The sequence below is a fragment of the Crinia signifera genome, chromosome 8, assembly GCF_055691185.1.
Source record: "Crinia signifera chromosome 8, ASM5569118v1, whole genome shotgun sequence".
Taxonomy (NCBI): domain Eukaryota; kingdom Metazoa; phylum Chordata; class Amphibia; order Anura; family Myobatrachidae; genus Crinia; species Crinia signifera.
This window is the reverse complement of record NC_139224.1, coordinates 52,861,623-52,883,749: the sequence shown is the minus strand read 5'-3', so window position 1 is coordinate 52,883,749 and position 22,127 is coordinate 52,861,623. Positions and strand designations below refer to the sequence as shown.

The following is a 22,127-nucleotide window of genomic DNA, read 5'->3' as shown; positions in this document are numbered from 1 at the left end:
CGTATTACTTCCCTTATTAATATTATTGTAAGGCCTACTCCCATACTGTCTTACCCACCCCTTATTTTCTGGAGCCCTAATAGGTGTAGCTGATTCGGCAACCTCGCCGTATAACTCTACGTCTTTTTTACCAAAATCGTACACCTCCCGGCCATGCTGCTTCCTCCTAAACTCTTCGTCATAGACCCGCCAACCGGGTCCGATGTAAGAGGTGTAGAGTTTATGAATAAGGAACTGGTATCTCACCAGGTTCACATATTCATCTGGATGTGTCTCTAAATAACAGGCCGCAAAAATAAGTATGCCTCTAACCCAGTTATTATAAGTTCGAAAGGCATCCTCGCTAGCGGGTCCTTTCTTCCTTGCGGCTAGGAGGGCCCGCCTATCTTTGCTTGTTAAAGCAAAGATATCTACATAGCGCCCTTTTCTGATCCTATCCCTAGCCCTAGGACGCAAACCCCGCTTAACAGCGGTGTTCACGCATTGCACCGCATCGGACTCGACCGATACATTAGAGGATCCTGAGCTATGGGACCTATATTCTCTACGCCTCTTTCGCCTTCGTCTCCTCGCGACGCCGTCCGAAGATGACTTATCCTCGGAAGACGTCGATGCCAATGAGGAATCAGAGGTTTCATTTCTGCGCCGTCTCTTACGAGACTTTGCAGATCTTTTCCGCTTAGCTTTCTTCTCTACCGATGAATCCTCTGACCCCCCACTGCTAGACCCTGCATTATCATCCTCTGTCCAGTCAGGATCATTCGTGGACTCACCAGTATCAGATGATGCCGCCCTCCTTCTTCTACGTTCACTTCCTCCTCGACTTGACGAATGTCCTTCCATGGCTTGTTCCGCAGAATCTTGACCTGTCAATAGAGGTTCGTTAACAACCCCCATCACAGTTGGGACATTCGGCGATACCCTTTCAGCAGAGGAAATGACATTTCCCCCTCGCGCCGCAGTAATAGTCGGAGCTATCGCTTTGGCTATGAGGTCAGATACTGACTCCAAAGTTGCCGAAGGGGAGTTTCCCCCTGCCCACCTGTCCCGGTGGTTAACAGAGGAGCCACTGCCGACACCACCGCTGCGCATATAGATGTAAGCGCCGATGTGTCTAATGACACGGTGTTACCTTCTGTGTTTCTCCCTGCAACCGCGTCCGCATATGAGCGACCCGGTTGCGTCCTGGCCCCTTGTGGCGCCATATTGGTCTCCCTTGCCTTCTCCGCGACCAACCTTCTCCTCGCTGTCCGTCTAGATCTGGCGTTCGATTTTCTAACCCCCTCTACCGGATTCATTTCTGAATCACTTTGCTGGTCCCCTTCACTAACCCCACCTTCTTCGTTTGAACCAGCAAAGGGGCCTTGCTCTTGCACACCGGATTCGCTGCTCTGCGAATCCACTTCATCTGATTCACCGCATGAGGATACGGATTCAGCCGAATCCTCGCTATTATCCTGCCACGTAGCTACGGCCGATTTAAACATTGCGAATTCGGCTTCAGTTAGCTTATGCCTCATGTCCTCAATAAATTGTCCCTTGGGGTTGCTAACATAACTAATACCACCAGATGGCGCTGCTCTATCATTTCTATTCTTCCCTTGTCCCTGAGACCTCCTGCCATTATCTCTTCTTACAGCAGAGGGCGCTCCGGGCATAGAAGTGCCTGCAACACACTCTGCACTGCGGTATGTATCACCCCTGTTCTCTCTTCCCCTGACATGCCTCACACTACCCTCAGTGCTTATATGCACAGGGCCACCTTTATTATGACTAGGGCGCGCTGCCCTTCCTTTTTCAGCCTTTTTACCTTTCTTAACTAAGGGTGCGGGACCGGAGTGACACTCGGCCCCCGCACCCCTTATTTCTACTGATGAGGCGGCAGCGTCAAGCCTAGTGCCTGCGCTCCGCCTAGTAACCCGGCTGGCTGCTGAAATAGCAGGGAGGGAAGCCGGCTCTGTCGCCTGTGTCCCCGCTGCCCTCCTCCTTGCGCGCTCCGGAGCGGGCCTAGCTATCCGCCCGCCGCCGGAGCCTCGCGCGGCAGGAGGTGCATCCGCACTCCTGCGCTGCGCATACCCTGCTCTCCCCCTCTGCCGCCCGCCCACTTGCACTACCCGGGCGGGCGAATCAGGTACTTGCGGCCTACCCCGCTGGCCTCCGCCCGCCCGAGCACCGCGGCCGGACGGCGCCATCCCCCTGCATCTTCCTCGCCGCCCACCCGCTTGAGTACTGCGGGCGGGCGGCGTAGCCACAGCCCGCGGCACCCCTGCAGGGGCGACTATTTGTGTATGATTCATGGGGGCTGCAGCAGCCGCCTCAGCCCCCCTTCCCCGCGACGGTGATGGAGATAAGCCCCTCTCCTCACCGCGGACGGGAGGCCTGTTTCTGGGCCTAACAACTACACTGCCAGCATATCTGGTGGGAGCCCCCACAGATCTTTTAGGCCTGGCAGACATACCGAATTTAGATAGGACAGAAAGGAATTAGGAGAGGGAGAAAAGTTTATTAAAGATTAGCAAAAGAATAAGAAAATATAGAAAAGATATAGAAGAAAAGATATATAATGTCAATAGCAATTGAATATAAGAAATTCTCTGTACTCAACAGTCCTCTCCAACGTTTCCTGAAGCAAGAGGCAGAATCTTCTGGAAGCAAGAACATCACCCCATCAATCTCCACCTCTGACCTCAACCAGCCTATCCTGAACCGTCATTCAAATCAGCCAACCCGTCAATCAAGATAAGCCGAACCCCCGGGCCCAGATCAAGTGTGTGAGCTAAAGATTCCTGCCAATAGCCAGGTGAGTTTATGCTGTTTTCAGCCAGACAAGCTGGCTTCTACAGTCTCTCTCCACTAGCCTCCAAACTTTCCAGTGTTCCCTGAAAACTCACCTCTTCAGGCAAGCCTATCATATTAAGTTCTACACGCATAACCCTCTGAGGCACTTATGTATTATATAGCTTCCCTTCTGGACTTGTAACTTGGTGGGACTGCTATGCTATTACTGGTGCCTGTCCTTGTGTTTCCCTCCTATATCCCTATAGATTGTAAGCTTGCAGCAGGGCTCTCCTACCTCCAAGTCTGTCTGTTGGGTACTTATGTAGTATCTGGGCTGCCGATTTCTAAATCGGATCGGATCGGGAGATCGCATCGCATCGCATGCGACCATGCGATGCGATGCGATGACCCGATTTTTCCATAGGAATCAATGTTAAAATGGACTGAGTCCATTTTAACATGGAATTCAATGGGAAAAATGGGTCATTTTCATACCCCTACTATCCAAGTGTGCATGGAGTTGGACATAAACCTGTGGCGAGCGTAGCGAGCCACCGAGCCCGAAGCGTGGCGAGCGAAGCGAGCCCCGCGAGGGGACGAATACCGTCCCCTCGCGGGGCTCGCTTCGCTCGCCACGCTTCGGGCTCGGTGGCTCGCTACGCTCGCCACAGGTTTATATCCAACTCCATGCCCACTTGGATAGTAGGGGTATGAAAAGGACCCCTTTTTCCCATTGAATTCCATGTTAAAATGGACTCAGTCCATTTTAACATTGATTCCTATGGAAAAATCGGGTCATCGCATCCGATGGTCGCATGCGATGCGATGCGATGCGATATCGCATCGCATCGCATCTGATTGTATGCCTTAACTTAAGGCATACAATCAAAAAATCGGCAGCCCAGATACTACATAAGTACCGTCTGTTGTTACCCAGTTTGTTCTATCACTGTCTACTATTGTAAAGCGCAACGGAATCTGCTGCGCTATATAAGAAACTGTAAATAAATAAATAAACTTCAACCTTTTTTTTTGTGTCTAGCTTTTTTATGTCGACATTTTGACCCTGTTGACCAATTGCCTGTCGCCCTGTTTCATGTCGATCTTTCTTTTTACCATGTTGACCTTTTGACTCTATCGACCTATTGCATGTGAACCTTTTGGGGTGGACCTATTGACTATCTAGAATAAATAAGTCTCCCACATTCTGCTCATGGCCATTTGCTTCAGTCCACTTCTTAAGTGTAGTGGGCAACAGGGGCAGGTTGATGACTCAATTTGCACTGAACCAAATCATCTTGGTCCCATCCCCCACTTTGCAGAACTGGTATTCACAGCAGGGTATACCAAGGAGACAGCGACACAATTATGCAATCACAGTACCATCCCCACCCCTGAGCTGGCCTAAAGGTTGGAAAGTACCTTATATGTTACTTGGATCTGGTTCTTGGTGTGGTACCTCGGAAACAGGTCTGCAAGCAAAGTTGGTACATATAGCCGATTTACCAATGCAAGGTGCTAAGCATAGATTAGTCAGGTCACAATAGATCAGGTTACAGCAAAAATAGACAAAACAGAACATATAAAGCAAGGAGTCGGCTGATAATTATACCTGGGGCCTATCTGGTGTCAGAGATAGAGCAGAGGGAAGAGATCAGGCGGAGAGTGAATTGATGCCAGCATTCCCTCTGGTAAGTGCCCACAATTCTGGAGATACATCACATAAACCTTACCATAGGCACTGGTGTATAAATATATTCTGACGTCAGAGTACCTATGATGGGTTAGTGTTAGTCCTTTAAACTTTGAAGCTAATTAATGAACGCACTTGACTTACGTATAGCTGTTATTCCAGTTCTCTCATAGATATTGGTGGCACAAGGTTCCCGGACAATATAAGTTTCAAGTTTGAAGTAGGTTCCAGTAACCCCACTGCATTGTCCTCCCTCTACCAAGGAGAAAATGTGAGCAAGTACCGGAGAGACCACTGGGCACATTTATGTCATTTTCTATTATAGCCCTGAAAATAACCATTTCTCCTTGCCACATCTCAGTGGTGAGGAACGCTTTGTCAAGACTTTAGATGAAGGAGTAGATGTCGTGACAGCGGCTGTGACAGGCGGGTTCAGTATGATTTTTCTACGGACATTTTACTGATGGCCATTATACCGACACCCATTGACCAATAGTCAATTTGCCAACATTCATTATGCTGGCATGTTCAATTGACCGAAATAGTTGAAATGCCAACATTTAACATGCCGACATGTCATCATGTTGACATGTATTTCTGTGTGGTTTTTCATGTCTATGTTGACGTAGGTCGACATGGACAGCGTCTAAGTGGACCGCGTCCCCTTGCATGCGCTGCTGAGCTCGCCATGCTTGTACACTATTATATTCCCCCTTCAGGTCCACTGGATGGTAACATATGAATAAGTCTGTTTTTGGGCTAAAATTGCTTGAAAACTCATGTTCACATGTTGGCATTTTGTCGGTCAATTGAACATGTCGGCATAATGAATGTCCGTATATTGACTGTGTTGATATTTTGACTGTCGTCAATAACCGTCGGCAAAACATCTGTCGGTAAATTGACTGCTACCCATGACGGGGCATGTCACTGCAATGTCTGCAGTGTTACTTACAGGTTTGGGCCCTACTGACACGTAGCTACTGTGAAATGTAGTCTATAGGTTACAAAAGGCTACTGCCATTTAAGCTTTTCAGAACTTGGAAAAATTGGAATTCTCACAGTTGCATAGTTTCTATGGGAACCTAAAGTGGGCAATATGTCCCAATGCCCAAAGGACAAAAATGCATCAAAGCTCCAAAAGAAGATTTACAGTAGTATTGCCTCAATGAAAAGACCCTCATATCTGTAAGAAAAGACCCTCATATGTGTAAGTTGGCGATATGTCCTCGCCAACAGGGGGAGGGACTTTTGCAGATATCAGTTTTAAAGAGAAAATCAGTAATTTTTAACTAGATCTTATTATTACCTGCAATAAATGCATCACTTTGATCTCCCCCGAGAGTTGTTTCATCAAAAGTTACAAAAACACTAAGTTTTATTTAGTACTTGTTGATTAGTATTACATAAAAAATATTGCTGGTGCTATGACTCGCACATAAATACTGCAGTGGTAATTTGTTTAGCTTTCTTTTACTTCAATTTTTATGAGTCTATCTGGTGTAGTAAATTGACCACTGTCATTTTTATGAGCACATGGTTCATTTGCAATGTACATTTTCTGTCATTAATTTTCCATTTATACACTTCGGTGTCTATTTAGCAAATGCTCAAAGCCCTAAATCCTGCTAAAATATACATTTTCACAGGATTTAGGGCTCGTGCTGTTCATCAAGGCAGATCTAGTGCGCGGCACCCCAGGCAAAGCTTGAGCCTGCTGCATTAGCCATAGCCATGCCTCTTCATGCCTGTTACTGCAGCTTTTGTTATTTACATTTGCAGTGATTTTGAGACAACTAAAAGAAATGAGCGTACTCCCAGTGGCAGGGGGGGGGGGGGGGGTAGGCAAGTATGTATTATTTTATATATTAAAGGTCCTGCATGTTTCCTTCCATGCATATGTAATGATTTGCCTTTTGTTCTGGCCATGTCCAGATATTTTACCAAAGTTTAGTAGCGTTACTTCTAAAATTGCCTCAGGAAGAGGATAGACACCTGCACATGTGGTGGTAGCCATACACTAGTTAAAAGAACGGATTTTGTGCTTCCAAATGAGGGGGCCATGTTTAGCTATTGTCTGGTTGTCACCAGTAACCACCAGACAATCACTCTGCACTATGGATTCATTTTCCTTTAGCTTGTGGGACCACACATTGTATCTCTACATAGGGTGAAATTTACCAAGATGTGAAATACACTTCTCAGGTCATGTAGCTATGGGCAACCAATCAGAAGCTACTCATACCTCCCAACTTCTGATGAAATGAAATAGGGACACGCGCGAGCGCCCGAAAAGGGGGCGGGCGTATGCAAATAAGGCCATGACTTAAGCTAATTAGCTACAACCTCATTTTCATACGAGAATAGATGCTGTGCGCATGCGCACAGCGTCTATTCTATTAGATTGGGGGATCTCCCAACTGCCACCCTCCGCAGCGGGACAATGCCTGCCGCTTGAAAACTCATGTCCGTGACAGGTGGCCATCACTATTTTGCATACCCTGCATACAGTAGGGATGTTTCTCTGTCTTCTGCAATATCTTCATTACAATTGATAATAATAACATTAGTTGCTTTGTAAATATATCATAATAATACAACCACCACTGTTTCCAGTTTAGAAATTGTCCCAGAATAATAACTAGTTGCTTAGCAACAGAGGATACTAGCAGGGTATTTTTGTGAAGTTTTCTTTTCACATACAATGTATCTCTGGGAAAGAAAACAGACCTTTTTACTGTTTAGTTTTTTTACATGGTCAATTTGAGAAGAATATACTTTATTTAATCATATTTCCGATAATACAGAACGTGCAGATTACAGAAGTTTTCAGTTCTTTTGATTTCTATTAAAATAAGAAAATGTAGTGTTTGGCTAAACATCTAAGCTACCATGGTGTTAGCTTTCACCTCTAACATTTACAATTAAAATCAATTGCAAATGTGTTAAATAGAATAGTGGATTGGCTGTGCGCCAGCGAACTCAATGATTTTCAATTATACAATGTGCAAAGTCTTAAAAGGGCACAAATTGTTCAGAAATCGCTCCTTTCAGACCTAATTGCTGTAGCCAGACTCTGTGAATAATGAGTGACCCTGAATGGACCAGTTCACACAAATGGCTGGTAATACAATAGGAATTCTCACATACCCCTGGCCTGGCCACTGTGTTTAAGCTATTTCCATTTCAATGACCAGAAACATTTTCTGCATCAGTCTGACCCCCACCTGTGTGCTAAATGAATGAAATCATAGACCCACATCTGTTAATTATGATATAATATGAAGGTACACAAAAAAGATAAAACATCCATACTTAAAAGGTGCTTAGTTACTAAATTTCCCTGTGGGATTAGCCCCTAGCTGCTCCTTCCGTACACTCCTATCCCTCCTCTCACTCTCAGGGTTCCTGACGGCTCTGCTTTGTGCTCTCCATAGATACCTCCTCTCTTGGCAAACACATCCAGACCTTTGAGCTTTATTACCACCTCTACGCAGATGGCACCAAAATATATCATTTTCTACCGAACCTCTCCATCTCTGCTACCCTTTGTGTTCAACTACTCTGCTGTCTGCATCAGGATGGATTAAAGCTTTCTCAAACTTACCATATGCAATGTTCCTACAGTCGCTACACTTCCCCATACGCTCCCCCGCTCCCCATGCCAGCTTCCTAGCTATCACCCATCTCCACTATTAGCTTTACAAACTCACATCAGTCCCTATTGCAGTCCGGTTCTGGTATAGTGGGCTGACAACGTCTAAAGGCCCCCATACACTGGGCCGATTAGTCCTAAGGACAAGTTGGACCAGTTTGCCCTTGAGAGCTCCCGGGAGGCTCACATGGGATGTAGCAATTGATTTAAATGCAATAAATCGCATTTGGTTTATTGCATGTAATCCCATGGAGCTATTGGGGCAGGCAGCGGGGTCCGGTCAGTAGGTGGTGGCGGGGGGCAGGCAGTTGGTAGTGGCGGGCAGCAGGGTTCGAGCAGCTGCAACGGATGGCTGCTAGCTTGTAGTGGCGGCAGGGGGGGTCGCCTTAAGGCTACAGTGACTAGGTCGACACCTATTAATGGTCAATATAACCTAAGTCGATATTGACAGAAGGTTAACACAAGCAAAAGGTCTACATTGGCATGGTTGACACAAGTTGTTCATGTTCTTTGTTGTCTGTGATATCTATGGCGACATAGACACCATATAAGTGTACCGCATACACCCGCATGGCTCGCCATGCTTCGGGCATGGTGCTGGTAGCCAGTCTGTAAGTCAGCTCAACAGATGTCGAAGCTTTGCAGAATTCAGTATTTCGGCCTCACTTGCACAGACCTAACTAATAATGCCTACTATCCATGCACTTATTACCTTGTCATAAGGGGATACGTCATTGGGTCTACAGCAAAATGGTAGACAAACGTTGGGTCTACACCGTTAGGTCGACATGGGGATAGTTCGACATGGGTATAGGTCGACATGGGTCTAGGTCGACATGGGTCTAGGTCGACAGGTCATTAGGTTGACACAAGCATTAGGTTGACATGGTCTAGGTCGATAGTCAAAAGGTCGACATGGTTTTTTACAATCCACTAGGGCATGGTGGGAGAATAAAATAGTGTGGCGAGCGCATTCGGGTAAAAAAAACAGTGAAAAACCCCATGTTGACCATTTGACTGTTGACCTAGACCCTGCCGACCTATTGCTTGTATCGACCTAGACCCATGTTGACCTAACGCTTGTCAACCAACTTGCTGTAGACCAAACGATCCCAACCCGTTATGAGATACATCTCTGTTTGATCACTGTGATTCAGCTCTTTCACTTCTCTTTCCCTCTCAAAACCTTCACTTACTGTACTTCTGCTAGACTTCTCCTGTTCTGCTGCCTACCGGGGGAACTTCTTACCTTATACTAATCTCATCCAAACTACATTACAATCCATCAAATGGTCCCTCTTCATGTCCACTCCCTCTACTTTCTACATGGACCACACATCCATGTATTCCCAATTACTCTTGTTGTCTCTGTCATCACCCTCTAAAATGTAACCTCACAGACAGGGGTGAGATTTAATAGGATGAGAGATTTAGAAAGTGAGATATTTGGTAATCTCAAGTTTTTTTTTTTTTTTTAAGTGCCAATCATTTACACTGCAAACCCAGTTTGATTTTGAAGTGTAAATGATTGCCGCTTTAAAAAACTGGAGCTTTCTTACCAAATCTCTCACTTTCTGAAACTCTCATCCTATTAAATTTCACCCAGGGTGTCTGCCTTTTTGTGTGAAATCTGCACTATCTACTTTATGTCTGTGGGAGGTTAGGCTTAGGCTGTTAGGAGTAAGGGTTATGGTCAGGCTACAAGACAGGGGTGTTTTGGTGGCGGTGTACGAGGGTTAGGAACTAGCGAGGAGAGTTAGGGATAGGCACTAGCGATAGGGTTATGGTTAGGCACTAGCAGGGAGGGTTAGGGTTAGACTGGAATGGAGGGTTTGGATAGGCAGGGTGAAGGTAAGTATACTTACCTGACCCCTGTTGAGATTCTCTCCTTCAGGATGCCAGCATCAGCATCCAAGCCAACAGTCATCCATATGTATTCCATTTTTTGCCCGTGAGTGCTGCTGTATGCTGTTTTTCTACTCACACAATAATTATATTCATGTATTTATGATTATGCTCATTTGTGTTCATTCCTCTGTGTATACGTGTTGTATTTTTTCTGCTTTATCTGTTTGATGATTGCCGAGCGCTTCAGAATCTGTGGTTCCCTATGAATAACAATGCTGATAATGACAAGGGCTATATTAGCTACATTAGAATGAAAGCATTCCTTTTAGGTTTCTCTAATGCCCATCATTGGCAATAGTCCAGGGACAGGAAGAATAAAGCACTGAAAGGAATTGTCTCTTGATTAGACAGATTTACAAGATTTAACTGTGCCTGCTCCAATCTAAACCCGTTAGTGACTCATTTTGTTACAAATTGAAATAACATTTAATTGCACCATGTCGGACATCTGATCTCAGTAACTTAAATCACAGAATCTGGTTTATGTGACTTTTTTTGCGTACAGTTTTTGTAAATGTCTATACAGTACGAATATATGGAGGATGTTCCTCTACTATGTTTATGTGCAAATAATAAACAGGTATAATTGCACCAATGAGACATTACTGCTGTCTGATCTGCCGTGGTATAACAGGGTTGCCTACCCTCCCGGAATGGCCGGGAGGGTCCAAGAAATTGGGTCCCCCTCCCGGCCCCCCGGAAAGAGGGGCAACCCTCCCTCAAAATCGCCTGTCTTCCACGACCCCCCGCCGGCACCCATGACCCCCCCCTGGGCGGGGGGTCCGCGGGTCAAATTACGTGAATAGCGCCATTTTAGCCCCACCCACAGCAGTGCAATGCATGGCTAAAATGACGCTATCGCTCTGGCCATGCCCCCAACAAGTAGCCACCCATGTGACTCCACCCCCTTCCACCGCTTTTCACTCCCGGCGCCCCCCCCCCCCCCTTAGCTGGCTACCCTCTCCCGGAAAGGGCAGCCAGTAAGTCGGCAAGCATGTGGTACAATAGCTTAGCAGGCACTAGGGGACTACAGCAGACTTGCCTACCCTGCCGGAATGGCCGGGAGGGTCCCGCAATTCGGGTCCCCCTCCCGGCCCCCCCGGTAAGGTGGGCAAGTCTCCCGCATTTTCCCTACAGCCCTGGCTCTGCCCTTCCCCGCGTTTAAAGCTCCGAATTTTGCTGATCCGCGTGGAGGGGGCAGGGCTAAAATGACGCGATTTGCGTCATTTTAGCCCCGCCCACCCACCATCCACGGACCTGCAAATTGATGCTGCTGCCGGTCATGGGGGCGGGGCTTAGTGACATCAGCCTCACCCCGCCCCCACAACGTAGCCTCTTCCCACCCCCCTTTCACTTAGAAGTTTTAAAAAGTCGTCAAGTATGGACCTCAGGGAACCTTTCCCATACTAGGAATCCTTGTCCATGGAGACAGACTCTGCACCGTTCTCCAGGTCGTGATGCAGATATATAAATTATTAGCGGAATGTATTCTGGAGGAGGATTAGAGTTTTGCTTCTTTCTTCCATCCCAAAAGACCAGACATAGACATTGTTCCTCATCCCCCACAGTAGGCTAATATGTCCTGATGCAGACTTAAAGAAAAAGTAACCATGGAGCTTCACTATATATTTAAATTGCTCTTAGCAGCTGGTCAAATAGAAAACCTGTACATTCCCAAAATGTCTGAACAAATACCATGTTCTCAGGATATCTAGGGGCCTGAGCATTAGATTACAAATTGTGGTCATAGAAACATAGAATTTGAGGACAAGAACACATTGGCCCGTTTATTCTGCCCAATTCTGTGTTAGAACGATTTTCTAAGTTTAGACTATCAGGACCAGGGATCAAAGTGGTCCTGGAGAGGTGGTGGAACTCATTTCTCCACTGCCCCCCCCCCCCCCTCCCCCCCCTTGGCGCCCTACCTCCCATACTTTATAAAGGGACATTGGTCTCATAATCACATTACACTGCATGTAGTGACCCTGATTCAAATTACACCACACAGTAGTGCCCCTTATTGAAGTTACGCTACACAGTAGTACTCCTTATACATGTTTGCCACACAGTAGTGTACCTTACACATAAAACCCTCAGCATTATTGGTTATATGCATTGGGGCGATTCAGGTTGGCTTGGTAAGCTGCAAAGTATGCAGCTCACCGAGCACCTGAGATGCTGTCTGACGCCCATTAGAATGGCCAACCCCCGCCGATTACCCTCATTAACAATGAGGGGAATCGGCAGTAATGAAGACACATCGCCTTGTATGTCTCTGCTGCAGGAGAAATCATTCGATGATTTTCGACCATCAAATGATTTTTCCTGGCTTTGCAAATAAAAATCAGTGGGAACTGACTTTTATTTGTGAACGCCATGACAACACAGGGCGGGTGGCCCCCTGCAGACATGGTCCCACCCGCGTACCCATGGGAACACCCAGCATTTTCATGGGGATGCTCCTAAAACGCTGGGCATTCACATCTGCGATCCCTGTCACTGGCTCTGTCTGCCCCGCCCAGATGCTTGTGAGCGGCTCAGCGACTATACAAGTCACCAAAGCCATTTCCAATGGGTAGATGCACATGCGCACAATAGACCATGCGCATGCGCAGTCCCCAAAACATTAGGGCGTTGACGAAGAGGGGGGGGGGGGGGATTGGGCAGGAATCTGTACCTAGGCCTGAGTCCCGTTCTCCCTTCCCCATTGCAGTGAGCGAAAGAGCATTAACTGGCGCTCCATCCCAGCATGCACTGCACAGTGCTATATGCTGAGCAGGGGAGAGAGGCAGCTGCAGTGGCAACCGGTCCTTACTTTATCCCTGCATGCAGGTGTTCCCTACCATTTTCCAGATTAGACAACGTTGCAGCCCTTACATCTGAGCCTGGCTGAACTGTCAGCACCCCTAGTCATGGGAGCAATTTTTAATTTACATATACTACAACTTATATTCATGGAGATCAGTGCATTAGGTTATTTTACATCCTGGGGGCGGGGCTTAGTAGCGTCACGCTCAAGAACCACCACCCCTCCCGAACTGCTGCTGAAAGTCTCCTCTAAAAAGTTGGCAACCCTGAGTTACAGGCTTCGTTTGAAAAATGACAGGTAGGAGCTGACTGGCTGGTGATAAAAACCAAACACTTCATCACTTCACAGTGCTTAATAAATCTACCCCTGAATCTCAGATCAGAGGAGCAATCCTCACACCCCTTCCTCCCCTCAGGCAGCCAAGTCCCAACTTTCCCTGTACCCTGCCCTTTCCCAGCAGCGTCTGGTACCAAGCCCGTCCACTTCTTCCCCTCAGGCAACCAACTCCCAGCTTGATATGTACCCGGTCCCTGCTAGGTTGGAGGAGCAAGCCCCATCCCCTTCTCCCCTCAGGCAGCTAGTCCTAGCTTTCGCTGTACCCTGCCCTCTCCATCCTAGCATAGTCAGGGTAGTAACTTAAGTCCCGCCTCCTTCTCCCCTCAGGCAGATCAGTCACAGCTTTCCCTGTACCCTGTCCTGTCTGTCCCAACAATGGGGGTTATTCTGGTTCACTCTTTCTGACAAAATCCTTCTTAGATGGACAAAACCATATGCACTGCAGGGGGGCAGCTGTAAAATGTACAGAGAGAATTAGATTTGTGTGAGTTATTTTGTTTCTGTGCAGGGTAAATACTGGCTGCTTTATTTTTTACACTGCAATATAGATCTCACTTTGAAGTAAAACCTCACCCAAATCTAATTCTCTCTGTTCAGGTAATATCTGCCCCACCTGCAGTGCACATGGTTTTGTCCATCTAAGAAGGATTTTGTCAGAAAGAGTGAACTAGAATAAGGCCCAATGTTGGGAGTAGAATTTAAGTCCCACCCCTTACTTCTGCTCAGAGTACAGTCCCTACTTCCTGTCTTCCATGCCCAGTGTCCAGGCCTGAGGATCAAGTCCTGCTCTACAATCTAACATATGGCAGGGTTGTCCTTGTTCTACTCTAAAGCTCCTTTAGGACAGAGAGAAAACTTCACCATGGTAAGTTCATTTGGAGTGTGGCACAAGTATTAATGTGGTGAATGTAGTGCTGTCATGTAGTTCGACATATAGGTGGGAGGTAGTGTTGTAGTGTGGAGTATAGGGTGGATGTAGTGTAGTAGTGTAGGGATGTGCTGTATTGATTTAGTGTGGCATATTTATGGGATGTTGTGTAATAATGTAGTGTAGTGTATATAGGGATGTTGTGTAGTGATGTACTGTGGCATATAAAAGGGAATGTACTGTAGTGTAGTGATTTAGTGCGGTGTAGAGTGTTAGTGAGTTAGTACAGTATATAAAGGAGATATAGTGCAGTGATGTGTAGTTGCGGAGAGAGCATGTCAGGGAGACACTGCCCAGTATATAAAGAAGATCCAGTGCAGTGATGTGTAGTTGCGGAGAGAGTATGTGAGGGAGACACTGGGGGCATTTTGGACACACAAGAAAGGAAGCATGTGGGTGGAACGCTGCTGTAAGTTCTTATAAATTGTAATAGCTGTGGGTGGGAGGACTGTATATGGGTTGGCAACATTAATCAGGCAGACTGAGCTATCTAAAGTACTACCATAGTTTGTGTGGTAGTAAAAGTTATGGCAGCTACAATAGTTATGTCCGATATTCTGGCAGACGGCGCGGGATGGCGAAAAGGGAGCCATTCCAATGTGGCTCCATCTGTATTTGGGGAACAAGTAGCTGGGGGGCCATGTGACAGATGCTTAGGGCATTTGGGACACACAGCGTAGTCGAAAATATAATCCAGTAGTATCCCCTTTTTTTGTAAATGTTTTAGAATCTGATCTCCCACTTCCGCTGTAACTCCAACTACATTATCTACAGCTCCATCTACCTATATGCCCCACCTTTTCCCTATGGGGGCCCTGAACATTTTGTCAGTCCCGGGCCCCACAATTTGTAATGGCATCCCTGCTTTGCTGCTTCTGCTACCCAGGGATGCATTGCGCGGGTGACGTCACTGCGCACCGGCGTACCTCAAGGATTGAGCGGCATCTGTACACAGGCGGCGCCTGGGAGAAGACTGAGAGGAAAGCTGTAAAATACAGATCTTATGTAGGGTACACACCAGGACGACCTGCTCACGATGCACATCGTGAGCGGGTCGTCAGTGTCTCGTCCGACCCGCTCACGATGACGCGGGAGGGCACGACCCGCTCACGATGTGCACCGTGAGCGGGTCCGATCCGATGGCGACCCGCACCCGGTTGTATGGTCGTCATTGAGATCCTACCTGCAGCAGGTAGGATCTCAATAACGACCGACCGACCCGCGGGACCGCGCATCGGATCGGAATCGCTCCACACCAGCTCAGAAAAGGGCCCAATCAGCACACAATCTGCATCCAATTGATCGGAATCGGATCTAGATTGTGCTGATCGGGCCCTAGTCGTCCTGGTGTGTACCCAGCATTAGTTGATACCCCCGGGTGGTCATTCATTTGTGCATATATGATTATTGGATAAGCTTGCTTATGTTTTATGCTGTTTTTATTTCATTTTTATTTTATTTTTTCTGTTGGTGTTTTTTTACATAAAATTGCGATATTTTAGTGTTATTGCTTCACATGTTTTATTAGCGCCACACGGTTTCTGTTTCTTCTAGCAGTTAGGCATAGTAGCGGCGGCGGAGGGCAGCGCAAGTGTGCTTAAAGTATAAGCTGATTGCCTTTTTTATGTGTTTAATTGATATATTAATGTAGTGTCTTGGTGTATGATGGTTTTCTTTATGCTGTTATGTGGGGGGAGGGCGGAGAAGGGTCTCTTTAAGGGGTTATTTCAGTTGCTGCCTGTGACAAAGTTTTGTGCCCCCCTAAAATTTATATATATAGGGGTGTGCACTGCTTTGCCCAGGGCCCCTTAAAGATGGCCCTGCTAGGGTGCTGAGAAGCCTTACACCAGCCCTGCTCCTAGTGCAACTGCATACCTCTGAACTGTTCCACTTACCGCGTGAACGTCACTTTTTTGGGACATTCCCGTGTCCCTCCCAGGGCCGGCAGTGTCCCGCGGCGGGGGTAGGAGCAGTTGGGAATCCCCCCTATCTATTCCTGCAGTCAGGGGGGCTGGGGGCATAGCCAGAAGATCACAGAGCTGCTGGGCATGCTCCCACAGTGGTAAAAATGGGGAGTGGCCTCGCAGTAGAGCCACGAGTATACGCCATGCTCCCTTCCATTAAGCCACGCCCCTGACATTTTCAACGTGCCTTTGGTTAACTTGTGAGTGTTCCTCCTCAATTTGGGCCGATAAATCGACCCAATTTGGATGTGTTTGACACCCCATCTGACTCAAGCTGTGGTCCTGTGCTCATCGGGTCGGACCCTACAGATTGAACCTGCTGCAGGTTCAATCTATCGGATAGGACCCATCAGTGGCTCATCGTGGGTGCTTTTAGCACCCACAATGTGTTGGTCTGATCCGGAGGTGCGTGCCAGCGGTAAAGCACCATTGGCACACACCTATCTGAAGGGAGTGGGCAGTGCATGGCCCGTGCTGCGTGAAGTGCCTGGGGGCTGTGTGTGCAGCGGCGGGGCGGGCAGTCCGCAGTATCTGTGCTGAGATACTGAGCTGAGCGGACACAGCGGACAGCTGGATAATCGCATTTGTGATTTATTCCATGTAAGAAATGGAACATCAAGTGCCAAATTGTAGTGAGCTCTCCTGGGCATCTTCTGGGGGAGCTCAGGGGAAATTAGGTCCAACTTGTCCTTCGGAAAAGTCAGCCTAATGTATGGGGGCCTTAACAGATCTGCATTCAGAGTCCGGATAAATACAGTCCCAATGAAAAATGGGGATGGTTGCTGCAAGGACTGGCGACTGTAAAGCAGGAGCTACCGTCGCTTCAATATCTCCTGTTTACTATGTTATTACATACGAGCAGCATTTAATTTTGCACCGTGACCTCAAGTGTCTCGATTCCTGCCAAACTGCAGTGGTTTGCAGCTTTTCACATCTCTGCCGCAGAGAGGACACACCTTGGTACTTTGGGGGCTTTTTTGACGTCACTAGGCCCCCGAAAGATTCGTGGGTCTGTTGTATGGGGTGGGGCTAAATGGCACACATTTGCATATTTTCTCTTTATCCTCTTTATTATTTATCCTGAACTCAGAAATGGTGGGAGCACCAATGTAAACGCTGGCCGTACCTCTGCGAATGCAGGCATGCCTATGCATCCTTGGGGCGGGTGGCTGATGTCAAATGACTTCAGCACCTGCCCCCAATTCGGGCATCTCAAAAGTAAGTATGGACTTTTCAGAGCGAAGGCTACAAAAACCATTCGATGGTGAGCGACCATCGTATGATTTCTCTTAATCGCAGGTGCATGTGAGTAGATGTGAGTGTACACATCCCCCTCGCATGCTAGTGCTGGGATTCGCTGGGTGCAGGGGGGCGTGTTATCGGCGAGCAGATTAGATTTGCTTCTTCAATCACATCCAGTACAGTCACTATACCCTAAGGAACTGCACTGAATGCTCTCAACATAGTGTAAATACATATTCCTTCCTATACCAAGCTACTGTGGCCAATAGTACAACTACAAACATCCTGAAAAGCCCTAAGCAATGTTAAGCATCACAGCCAGAGGGGGCAAATGCTTCCATGAGCATCCTTATAACAATTGTAAGCCATCATCATCCACCCCTGTGATGTTACTAGTGATGATGATGGTAGTGATCATAAATGATAGTGGCATTTTGCAGGGGCAGGATGCCTAAGGCACTTTGGCCCTGGGCTCTGTTTGTCTAGAAGAGGATCTATACATACTATTCATGTTTAAGATATGAATCCAGCTCAGCCATCCTAACTGGAAACTGTGTTTGCGCATGGTCAGGCCACATCATATGAAGTAGGGATCCTCATCCATATATATAAAAGGCTAACAACTCCTCACCTCTATTAGGTGAAGTACCGCCAGTGACTGCTAGAGGCCACTCAACGGACCAAATTACTCCTTTATGTGCTTAAGGATGTCATAACAGAAAGTGAAAGCAGTTATAGCAGCGACACTGATCTGTTTCAAACCTGCTGGATATGGAGAGAGGGAGCTGTGAGGGTGATTCAGTGTAGGGGCGGATAAGGACTAGGGGTGGAGTGGAGAGTTTGTGGGTTAAAAACTGTCACAGCTCAAAGTGAAAGTAAAAACTGTCACCGCTCAAAGTGAAAGTACATTGCAGAAGCTGATATTTTGCAATTAATATCCCAAAGAACCGCTCTACTGATGTCAGGGCTTACGGGTTTTGACGAGGCGGCTGCTGGAAGTTTGCTCTTGGAGAATGTAAAAGGAAGCTCATAGGCTTCAATAAGGTAATGGCAGCAAAACCTGGTGTTACCCACTGCATCTAAGCCCCAGAATTCAATGCATATGGGAAATTTGATCAGTTGTATTTTGGTGTTGTTTTCCCTATGTTTGCTTTGGGCGTAGCTGGTTCTGGATGCAAAGTGCATCTTGCCCACAGATATGTCTGTTCTCATTGCACCTGCGATTATTCGTGGGTGCAATTAGCATGCCTGTGCAATTGTTGAATTGCATATGCGACTATTCACACCTGATCTTGGGTAACCGATGCCGCAATGTGCAAAAATGAGCAATAACTCATCTGTGGGAAGTTCCTCTCCAAAATTGGGTGGTCCAGTTAGGCAGTTTGAGGGCATGGCATAGGAACCAGCATAACTGCAGGCCCGCCCATGTAATGATTTTTGTCAATACATCGTTAGGGCGGCCAGCAATAGTACGAAATCATAATGAATTGCATAATTTGGGCCCTTTTCCTGCCTACTTTGCCGGTTGCAGGGAGACTCTCCCCTACATTTGAGAGATGGGCAGGATGATGTAGTCTGCATCACTATAGTTTAAAAAAGTAGCATGAATAAGTCCCACCCACCACCAAACTAATGGGATTGAGGGGTAAATTTATGAAGCTTGGAGAAGTTTTATCTATCCCCATAAAGAACGTTATGAGCAAGGTGATAATGGTTCAGCCAATCAGCTCTTACCTGTCAATTTACATATTGTAGCTGATTGGCTGGTGCATTATCACCTTGCTCATAACGTTCTTTATGGGGATAGAAAACACTTCTCCAAGCTTCATAAATTCACCCCTGAGTCACATGGTTGACAGTAATTAGGCCGACAGTCAATAGGTCAAAGGTTGACACAAGCAATATATCGAAATGGAAAAGGTTGACATGGGTTTTTCATAAATTTGTTATGTCTATGGTCACATAAGTCGAGATGGACACTGGATAAATTTACCGTGTCCCCACGCATATGTATGACAAATCCAAGATTATTTACCTACGGATATCCGCAGTTATGAGATTCTCCATACAATACAGAATTGAGTGGCAGCTGTGGGTGCACAATATATTTACGCTATACATAATGGCCCTTATTCAGATCTGATTGCAGAACAAATTTGTTCTCAAAATGTGCAGTGCATGTGGGGTTATCATTACTGCCTCAGCACTGGGGTCATGGGTTCAATTCCCACCATGGCCCTAACTGTGTGGAGTTTGTATCTTCCCACCATGCTTGCGTGGGTTTCCTCCGAGTCCTCTGGTTTCCTCCACAATCCAAAAATATACTGGTAGGTTAATTGGCTCTCAAGAAAAATAGAATGTCTGTGTGTGCGTGTACATGTGGTAGGGAATATAGATTGTAAGCTCCACTGGGGCAGGGACTGATGTGAATGTTCAGATATTCTCTGTAAAGCGCTGCGGAATCTGTGTGCGCTATATAAGAAACTGATAATAAATGATAAAATATGAGACTTTCCCTCAGTACAGGTGGGCTCATATTACATAATTGCTGAGTATTTTACATCCATACTCAGAACATCAGTTATTTCCACACATGTACAGTATCTCTCACACGTCTCATTCTCCTGATGCAATTACATCCTGCAAGCCCCGAAATATAATTTGTATCATACATATTATTAATTGCATAGAGGCGCACATTCCAAATGCTGCAAAAAAATGAAACATCTCTTAAATAGTACCATCTTAAGCTTTATCTGATGACCTATAAATGCTTAGGTAATATATGACTCTTAAACTGTCATGGAACTATACATCCCAGCATGCTAGGACATGACAGAGTTATAGTTCTCCTAATACACACTCAGAGCCATGGCTTCCCAATCTCTGATGGAAAACACCCAACATGATACCCTGGCTCCAGTTGTACTTCACCAACAGCTTTGAAGCCACATGTTGCTGGAGCCTGATTTACTGCAATACTGAGTCTGTAACTCATCTATATTGATTACGCCGCACTTCCTGACAGTCCTTATCTGGCCACCAGGGAGTCGGGAGACTTGTAGTTCAGCCACAGCGGGAGAGCTGCACTTTGCAAATTACTGGTGTACAGTAAATGAAAGGTTAATTTGACATACAGATAGTTATACAGCCGCAAGAGACCACACAGCACACAGGGACCTATTCACCTCCTAATTATCATTACTAAACATTAAAGTCACAGAGCAGCTCGTGAAATGTTTTACAACTTAAATGGTGAAACACAAACTAACGTTATGCAATTTTCTACGCCCCTGTTTAATAAGCCTGAGTTGCTGTATGTGCACCCCTGGCGTGGTAAAATCATCTACTCACCTCCCTCTTGGTTGCTCCTTAAAAGGACCTGATGCTATCCAGCAGACGTCCCTGTCTGAAGTGGAGTGCAGTACCACCTCAACCTACCCCAATCCTCCCCCGTCCTGTTTCCCTAATCAATCAGACTCCACACAAAGCAGTGAGGAAGATCGTGACCAGAATCCAGATGTCGCTCAGCACATCCAGGCGTCATAGCAACTGCTGCAACACTGCGACTATGTGGGCATAAGGGAGACCCTCTCGCTCCAGCTTCTTCAAACAGACTGGGGATGGGGGAGAGGAGGTGGGGTGTGAGAAAGACCAAATAAAAGCATTACTGAGGAGAGTGACAGCATGGAGCAATGAAGGGTTAATGAATAGAGCAGAGTGAGGGAGTGAATAAAGCCAAAGGGGCCACAGGTGGACAGAGAGTGGTCCATCAGGTGGCGATTGCAACAGTGGGTTAATAAAGTGATTCAGGGAGTGGCAAGTGTTTATCCCGGGAATGCAGGAATCTCCTATATTATAGGCCTCATACACAATATGGTCACACAGATTGCATAGACTTTTCCAGCATGAGCAACTGATGGGAACCTTATCAAAATGAAAATAAGAAAATAGAAATGGGTGTATCCTGCATGCCAACCTGTGCCCCTAGCATCTGTGACACCCTTTGGATTTTTCCTGTTGGCGGAACGAAGTCCCAGAAATCTGCATGAAAACTATTTTGCTGTGTTCTTCCTGCAATTGCTGTGAATGAAAAATAAAAAGTATGACAAATACAGATCCCCAGAGCGTGTTCACAGGCTGCTCTGTACCTGAGGTGCAGCTGTGTGGATGACTACATGGGTTCTGCCTGGAAGACACAGCTTACATAGGCAAAAATAATTCCCATCATACGGATTTGGGACGGTATTTAGTCTGGGATTCCGACTGTCAGAACGTGCCAACAGTCGGAATCCCAAACCGTTTTTTGCCTAGCTCTACAGTTTCTCGACAGGCAGTATTCAGTGTTCCCCCTGTCGAGTGTCAAAAAGGGGGCGTGTCAGCGGCTGTGGATTGTTGAGAAACGGCCGTGTCATTTGTCAATCCATGGCCGTTTACGACAGATCAGACTTGTCAGATATGTTTTGCCGAATACCGCCTTCAATGCTTTTGGAAACTGCAGCTATGAATAGGCTGTGGACGCTATTTTCCCTGTTGGAAATAGCGCCAGACATTGATTACCCCTCTTAACCCCTTCAGTGGTGTTATTTTTAAAGAGATAAGGAGGCTGGGCCGGGCAGCAGGTGCCGGGCAGCCGCTGAAGCTGAATGTGGCGCTAATCTTAGTGCTAATTTCAGTTCAGTGCCCGGCAGAAGGGAATGCAGGCAGTGGCACTGCTGAGAAAGTTTGCCCCAGCCCAAAAAAAACAAACAAACAATTGTTAGCAACTAATCTTGGATTAAACGCCCTGAGATGCTGTTATATCTGTCCCAAAA

General features: G+C 46.7%; 1 protein-coding gene and 1 long non-coding RNA gene across 7 annotated transcripts in view; one reads left to right on the top strand and one right to left on the bottom strand.

Annotated features, from left to right (window-relative positions):
• Window positions 1–20,921, bottom strand: part of CHL1 (cell adhesion molecule L1 like) — a 170,708-nt gene extending 149,787 nt beyond the window's left edge. For 5 of the 6 annotated variants that reach the window (XM_083156369.1, XM_083156370.1, XM_083156368.1 and 2 more), the window contains exon 1: window positions 20,668–20,920. The gene's annotated coding sequence lies outside the window, so the exon portion shown is untranslated. Of the gene's footprint in view, window positions 1–20,667 lie in introns of all 6 variants that reach the window. The other variant, XM_083156373.1, reaches the window with a different exon arrangement.
• LOC146026046 (uncharacterized) overlaps window positions 13,955–22,127 on the top strand; it is a 465,463-nt gene continuing 457,290 nt past the window's right edge. The window contains exon 1 of the long non-coding RNA XR_014454345.1: window positions 13,955–14,044. This is a non-coding gene — a long non-coding RNA (uncharacterized LOC146026046). The remainder of the gene's footprint in view (window positions 14,045–22,127) is intronic.